Raw genomic sequence first — 8,404 nt, forward strand, 5'->3', positions numbered from 1 at the left:
TCTTAGCTACTGTATTTAATCCATTTACATTCAGTGTTATTATTGATAAGTATGAATTGATTGCTGTCATTTTGCTGTGTGTTTTTTTGTGGTGCTGGTTTCTTTGTTCCACATAACTTTTTTTTTTTTTTTTTTGATATTTTACACTATCAAAATATTTATTAAAAGTCAAATATTCCTAGATTATAAAGAAATCATATGACTGGAAACATTCAGCGTTCCAAGTCCAGTATCAAACCATACATCAATAAAAGCAAAGACATTTAGAAATTTAAAGCACAATTAGAAAGGAAGGAGAAGGGGTATGAGAGCCTAATCCAAATAAAGCCAGAACAATTCTTTACACATGTTAGTCCTTTAATAATTAAGCACATAAAACTGTACTACTTAATATATTTCTCCATGAACTTTTTGTGAAATTCAGATCGCAATGTATCATTTACAAATCTCTTGTCTTTCTTCTGGTCATCTACACCTTTTGCACAGTTCTTGAAGACATCATCATCATCTCACCTTCCTTTAACTTTGAAGTTGGCCTGAGGCTGGGATGGGCCAGTGAGATTAAGGAGTGGGTTTCCACTAAGAATGTTTTCCATACGAATCTTCTCTTCTTTAGCTTTTTGTTCTTGTTCCTTTCTGACTTGCTCTTCAGCTCTTTCTTTCTTGATTTTTTTCCAGTTCTGCAAGAAGAGCTGCAGTATCATCATCATCACTCTCCTCTTCAAAATCTTCATCTTCATCCTCCTCATCTGTCAGAGGATCATCTGCATCAAGGTTGGTGGCAGGAATCTGGTCTAACCTGGGCTTCTTGGACACTGAAGAAGAGGTTGTGTGTTCTCGGGTTGGACGATCTCTATTTTTCTCTCTTGCAGCAGCTCGCTCTCACTCTTCCAACTCTCTTCTGAAGTCATGGTTGCGAACTTCTTCTGGGGCATCCTGAGTGGTTTGTCTGTATTTTATTTTTATATGAGAGGGTAGGTGTCTGCTTGAATACTGCTTTGAGAGCTGGCTCAAATCACCTTTTCCTTTTCCTCTTCCACCTCTTGCAGGCTCATAAGTTGGCCTGGCTGCTGTTGTCATCTTATATGCTTTCCGCCGCTCCCTTTGACCAAGATCCGATGCAGCAGCCTCCGGAGATCATACAGACACCATTACGCTTCTTGTCTCCCAGAAATCTCCCCACATAACTTTTGCTTTTGGGTTTTCTTTTCATTTTAATTTCTGTTGTAATGTTTACTGAATATTTTTTATTTTCCTCTTTTTGTATTTTGAGGTACAGGTGTATCAATATTCTTTGTGGTTACCCTGTCATTTACTAACATCTGTCCCTATTTAAAACTGTATTTTATCTTGAAATCTACTTAACTTTTTGCTATTTGCTTTTTGCTATATATATGTATCTACAGTATTCCCTCTTTTTGCTTTGTCATTTACTTTACTATAAATTGGTATCTCTGGTTCCCTATTTTCAGTCTTGTAGGTTAGTTTTATTTTGTTGTTGTTGTTGTTAAATGCCATTGAGTCGGTTCCAACCCATAGTGGCCCTGTACAGGGTTTCTGAGGAGTCGCCAGTGAGTTTGAACCACTGACCTTGTGGTTCAAACTGACTTTGCAGTGCCATACTTCTGTATCTGGATTGAGTTCTGGGTGATGTTAGGTATGGTAATCTCAGGTTGTTGTCCACTGTTGTTGGTTCTTAATCCAAAGAGTACCCTTTAGCATTTTTCTGTAAATGTGGTCTGATTATTACAAATTCCTTAGTTTTTATTTATTAGGAAACATCCTAATTTCACCATCGTGTTTGAGGGGCATCTTTACTGAGTATATGATTCTTGGTTGGCAATTTTTTTCTATTAGAGTTTTGTATTGTCGTCCTATTGCCTTCTTGCCTGCATGGCTTCTGTTGAGAAATCAGACCTTAGTTTATTGGATCTCCTTTGTAAGAAACATTTTGTTTTTCCCAAGATGCTTTCGAGATTCTTTCCTTGCCTTTGGTTTTGGAAAGCTTGATTATGCTATGTCTTGATGATTTTCTTTTGGGATCTTTGCTGTTTGGGATTCTTCTAGTATCTTGTATGCTGTTTTCTCATCTTTCATATAGTAAAGGAATTTTCTTCCAACAATTCTTTGACAATTTTCTCTGTGATTTTTATTTTCTATTCTCGTTCTGGAATTCCAATCACCGATAAATTGTTCTTTTTTATGCTGCTCCACATAACTATAAGACTTTCTGTGGATTTTTTCATTATTTTTTTCTTATTGTTCTTTTAGTGTACTTTGATAGAATTGTCTTTAAACTCACTAATTCAGGCTTCCATTGCTTCAGATTTACTCCTTTCCCCTTTCAATATATTGTCAATTGCTGAAATATTAATCTTCTGGATTTCTAATTATAGGTTTCATATTGTTTCAAAATTTGCATTCATTTTGTCTGTCTGTTCTTGTAGAGTTTTCCTGAATTCTTCTAAAGACTTTTCTGTGTTCTCCTTGCTCTCCTCAATCTTTCTGTTAATCCTTTGAAGGTACCTAAATATATAATTCTTGGAGTCCTGGTGTGGCACTGTGGGCTAATGTGCTAGTTTGAACCACAAGGTTGGTGGTTCAAGCTCACCAGTCTCTCCTTGGAAATCCTATACAGGTCACCAGCTTGATGGCACTTAACAACAACAACAAATGCAATTTTTAAGAATTATATTTTAGTAAGTTCCATTACCTTTACTTCCTCAGAACTATATGTGGTGCTGCATCTTAGTTATTTGTTTCAGCCATGCGCTTTTATTTTTTTCATGAGAGCTAAAAATGTCTGCTGTACTCTGAGTTGTCATATTTGTATTGAATTGGTGATTGTATGTTGATGTGTTCTTAGTTAGATAATGGAAGTGTGTACATCATTTTTATTCACTGTTCATGAACCTCAGTTTAGGGCAGGATGTTGATCAGGTGGTATATGAGCTTTCCTGTCACCTGTGTGAAGCTGAACTGCCTGGTCACTCTCTTTTGCCAGAGTTGCTCACAAGAATCTCACACTGTATCTGGTTGGCTGTTTACCAGTTGGTCTCTCTCGCCATCCCTGCTCAGTTTCTCTAACCTTTCTTCTAAAGTTCAGGGTTCCAGAATTTTCATCTATGTCTGTTTCATTTGGTCTCTCATATCATTGTGTAGAGGGTCCATGTAGTGTGTCTGCCTAGTCCGCAATCTTGCTGGAAGTAAACCAGGGTATTTTCAATACCCTCATCTCCATGTGAAAGTTGGAAAATGAATAAGGAAGACTGTAGAAGAATTGATGAATTTGAGTTATGGTGTTGTAGAAACATATTAAAAGTACCATGGACTTCCAGAAGAACAAACAAATCTTTGTTGGAAGATGTACAGCTAGAATGCTCCTTAGAAGCCAAGATGGCAAGATGTTGTCTCTCAAATTTTGGGCATATTATCAGGACCCGTCTCTAGTGAAGGATATCATGTTTTGTAAAGCAAAAGGTCAGCAAAAAAGAGGAAGACTCCCCAACAAGATGGATTGACAGTGGCAGCAGCAATGGGCTCAAGCATAGCAACAATTTTGAGGATGGTGCAAGATTGGGCAGAGTTTCATTCTGTTGTGCATAAGGTCTCTATGAGTTGGAATTGACTACAGTACTACACAACAACAACAACAAGAATCCAGAAAGGAGCACAGTCCTGCTGATACCTTGATTTTAGCCTAGTGAAACCTGTGACAGACTTATGGCCTACAGGACTGCAAGATAACTACAGTTGTGTTGTGTTAAGCCACACTTTGAAGTGATTGGTAACAGCAACAATTAGAAACTAATACAGTAATGGGGAACTGGATTTTATGACGACGGATCTCTTAGAGAGTGTCCGTTTCTGAGATTCTTTATCTAAACAGGCTTATTAAAACATCCTACCACATGAATAATTTCCCCATTAGCCTCACATATTTCCAGAGAATGTGACAGCATAAAATATTTAAGTCAAGACAAATAGACTAAATTACTTGGCTTATCTTGATTTTTTTATATTTTTTTATTAAATGTTTTTATTTTGGATTGAGTGAAAGTTTACAGGGCACATCATCAGCTTCACATTCAACCATTCATATAGCTTGTTTCATTACATTGATTATTATCCCCTCCATATATCATCAGTTAACAGTGTTTCTCTCTATCCTCTTTAGCTTTTTTTTTTGGAATTTACAGTCTCGGCTTTTAGGGAAGGTTTTTACATTTGTCTGTGGATACCCAGGGCTCATATATGAGATTACTAACAAGCATTACTGAATAATCATATGAGGGACAGTTTGCTATGTCTACTAGGTGATTATCTCGATTTTTATAAACATTTTTCTCATTGATCAAAAGTCTTTTCAATTTTATTTTCTTCCCTCCACCCCACCTCTGTATACTTGGAATAGGCCAGTTCAAATACTCTTCTTATGAAATGAGTTCAAATGTATATCCCCTGTACCTTGTCAAGGTTTTGTGCTCTAGGACCTTAGAAAATTATCGTTCACATGTTCCCTTTTAACTGCCAAGCTGGGTCACTGACACCTTAACAGATGAGATTTAATTAAAGTGTAAATGAAAATATACTAACCTGCTACCACCCATGCTAGTTGAAGAGTGCTCATTTACAGGTCCTGGGGAAGACTGGGAGTCGATTAGCAAGATTTAGGAATCCAGGGAGTTTCTGGCAAAGTAGGGAGTCAGCCAGGACTCACTTTACAATGAAGGGATTTCCCTTTAAGAGCTGCTATTAGGCACGGCACTGTAAAAGGATTTTCTTTCAGTATTGCAATGAATATTTATACTCAGAAGACTAAGAGATTTTGAAAAGGTCAATTAGTCTATTCTATTCCTTCCTAAAATGTTCTTTCTAAAACGGTTTTGCAGTCCAGAGAAAAGGGACAGAGATGGTAGCAGATAAAAACAAACTGAATTTCCATTTTTCATCAGGTAAGAGGTGGTCACAGTTACATAGCCATAAATTTTTTCCAAACCATGATTTTCCAGATTCTTTTTTTATCCTAGAGCATCCTGGAATACCTGGACAAATATAAACATTTTGTTTTTGTTGGTAAGTGCCATAGAGTCGATTCTGACTCATAGAAACCTGCATAGGGTTTCTGAGGAGCAGCTTGTGAGCTAGAACTGCCTACTTTGTGGTTCAAACTACTTTGTAGTCCAGAACATTAACCTACAGCACCACACCAGGACTCCAAAGAGTAACATAGGGCATATCATTACATTGTATTTCATCTCCACTGAATAGATTAATGTTTAGGGAGGAGTCCCTGGATGGTCCTAATGGTTAATACACTTGGCTGCTAACTGAAAAGTTGGAAGTTTGAGTTCACCTAGATGCACTTTGGAAGAAAGTCCAGGTGATCTACTTGGAAAAAATCAGCAATTGAGAACCCTATTTTATTTTGACACACATGGGGCTGCCATGAAGGGTTAACTCAACAGCATTTGTGGGGTATTTTTTGTTTGTGTGTGTTATGTTTATTGATCACCAACTCTAAATCAGACATTGCATTATCAAGAGTTGAGAAAATAAGTCAATAAGATAGCGTCTTTACCCTTAAGGGATTCCATTATTGGGCAGGGAAAACATATAAAGAAATTTCAGCTATGGGGTTAGTGCCATAATGGTGGTGTTGGTTATGTGCTGTGGAGTTGCTTCTGACTCAGAATGAGCTTATATAGGGTTTTCAAAACTGTAAATCTTTATAGGAGCAGAAAGTCTCATCTTTCTCCCATGGAGTGGCTGGTAGATTTGAACTTCTAACCTTGAGATTGGCAGCCCAACTTGTAACTCACTACCAGAGCACCTTAATGCCAAAATAGGAATCAAAATAAAGTGTAGAGGGAACAGAGAAGGAAGGAATTAAGTAAGAAGTTGAGTGGGCTATCCAGGAAGGCTTCCTGGAGGAGTCATTGCCTTTATTGGGATTTCAGCTAAGACTGGTATTTTACCAGGAAGCAAGGAAACCAGCATTCCAGGCTAAGGTGAACTGAAGCCTTTCAGGGTAGGTGGTTGGTTGTGGGGTTAGAAAATGCTAGGGTAAGTCAAAAAGTATTGTTACTAGGGTTCCAGTTCATGTCAGTTCATTCTAAACAAAATATGCTTCAACATGTCTCTGCAATCATTGGATGGCTGCAGACAAGTTTTCTCAGTAATACATTTGTCTTAATCCCATTAGAACTTCTTCAAAAAAAAGGAAACTTAAAAAACAAAAACAAAAACAAAAAACATTGCATGAAGACCAGCTGGTTCCATCAGTCTTTTTAGCAAGATTGAAGCTAATGATGATGAATTTATGGAAAGATTTGTAACTAGGGATGAGATTTACCAATATGATTCAGAGAGCAGAGTCCAATCAAAACAGTAACTTATAAGGGGATCTGCTTGGCCAGTTAAATTCAAGGCATGGAGGCTAACTCAGAAGGTGTTTTGGGGGGAACCTAAAGGGGTAATCTTGATAGATTTTCTCAAAGGAAACAGGATGATCATGGGGGCTTATTATGAAGAACTTTTAAGAAAATGGAAAATGACTTTGGTGAAAAAAAAAATCCAGGAAAGTTGTGCTGACACATTCCCTCCTCCCCCCCCCCCCCATTATGACAGTGTACCTGCTCATTCTTTGAGGGTAGCAAGGACTGTCTTATGGAAATTTGTTTGGGAAACCTAACCCCATGCATTTTACAGCCCTGATCTTGCCTGTTCAAAATTATTTTTCATTCCCCAAACTCAAAGAACATCTCAAAGGAATATGATTTGAATTCTTTGAGGATGCCCAAATAGCTGTTTTGATGAGGGATAAATGGAAGAGCACAGAATTCTTTGGAGAAAGATTAGACAGATGGAAAAACAGCCTTTAGAAGTGTATAGACTGAGATGGAGGCAATGTTGGAAAACATTTGCTTCACATTTTGTTATTTTAATTTAATAAGTGTTTCTATTTATTTTATAGCATTCGGTTTTGACTTACCCATGGATATTGTCCATGAATATTGTTTCCAGAAGCACCTACATGCAAGTCTTACCACCAGCTTCCTGTATGACCTTCAGAAAGTTACTTAATGTTTTAAAGCTCTAGTTTCCTTTTCTGAAAAATGGATTTATTAGTAATATCTATCCTATAATGTTGTTTTATACCACACGTCAGTCAGTTTGTCATGCTGTGGTGGCTTGGGTGTTGCTCTGATGCTGGAAGCTATTCCAACAGGGTTAGCCATGGTGGACAAGTTCCAGCTTATAAGAAGGATAGTCACACCACTTCTGAATGGTTAGCCACTGAAAATTTTGTGAATAGCATCAGAACATTGTTTGACATAGTACTGGAAGATGAGACCCAACTTGGCAAGAGCTGCCTTTAATAATATGGATGGAGCAAAGGACCTTCATTTGCTGATGGGGCACAATGCAAAATAAGAAGAAACAGCTGCAAACATTCATTAATAATCGGAACATGGAATGTATGAAGTGTGACTCTAGGAAAGTTGAAAATGAAATGGAACACATAAAGATAAATATTCTGGTATTGCCAATTTTGAATCAGACCATCATATAATTTACTATGCTGGAAATGACAATTTTTTTGATGATGAATAGCATCACATTCATCATCAAAAAGAAATCTATTAACACATCATTTCAAAATCTATCTTAAAATACAGTGCTGTCTGTGACAGGATAATATCCATGTGCCTACAAGGAAGACCAGTTAATACCACTACTATTCAAATTTACACACCAACCACTAAAGCCAGGGATGATGAAATTGAAGAATTCTACCAACTGCTTCAGTCTGAAATTAGTCGAACATGTAATCAAGATGCATTGATAATTACTGGTGATTAGACTGCAAAAGTTGGAAACAGAAGAAGGATTAGTAGCTGGATAAATCTGGCCGTGATGAGTAGCTGGTGGGATTGAACCACAAACATTGCAATCCAGCACATTAACCCACAGTGTCACACCAGGATGCCTTGCAAATACCTTTTTTTTCAACTCACAACTATACATGTGGACCTCAGCAGAAGGTATACATATGAATCAAATTGACGACATCTGTGGAAAGAGATAATGGAAAAGCTCAATATCATCAGCCAAAAAAAGACCAGGAACCTACTGTGGAACAGACCATATGCATGTAACTAAGTCCATGAGAGCCAAAATATGAATCTGAGTATACCCCACTTGAATTTAGAGATATGAAGAAAGTAAAGGGTCATTAGGAAGACCCTTAGAAAAGAAAGAAAAGACAAAGATGAATGTCAGAAGACTCTAAAACTTGCTCTTGAAGGTAGAGAAGCTAAAGTGACTGGAATAAATAATGAAGCAAAAGAACTGAACAAAAAATTTCAAAGGGCAGGTTTAGAAGACAAAGTTAATTATT

The 8,404-nt window shown here is 37.2% G+C and overlaps 1 pseudogene; it reads right to left on the reverse strand.

Moving 5' to 3' along the window:
• Window positions 1-383: 383 nt before the first annotated feature.
• Window positions 384-1,080, reverse strand: LOC102828170 (annotated as a pseudogene).
• Between the last annotated feature and the right edge of the window lie 7,324 nt (window positions 1,081-8,404).

This window comes from Chrysochloris asiatica, unplaced genomic scaffold, assembly GCF_000296735.1.
Source record: "Chrysochloris asiatica unplaced genomic scaffold, ChrAsi1.0 scaffold00084, whole genome shotgun sequence".
NCBI lineage: Eukaryota > Metazoa > Chordata > Mammalia > Afrosoricida > Chrysochloridae > Chrysochloris > Chrysochloris asiatica.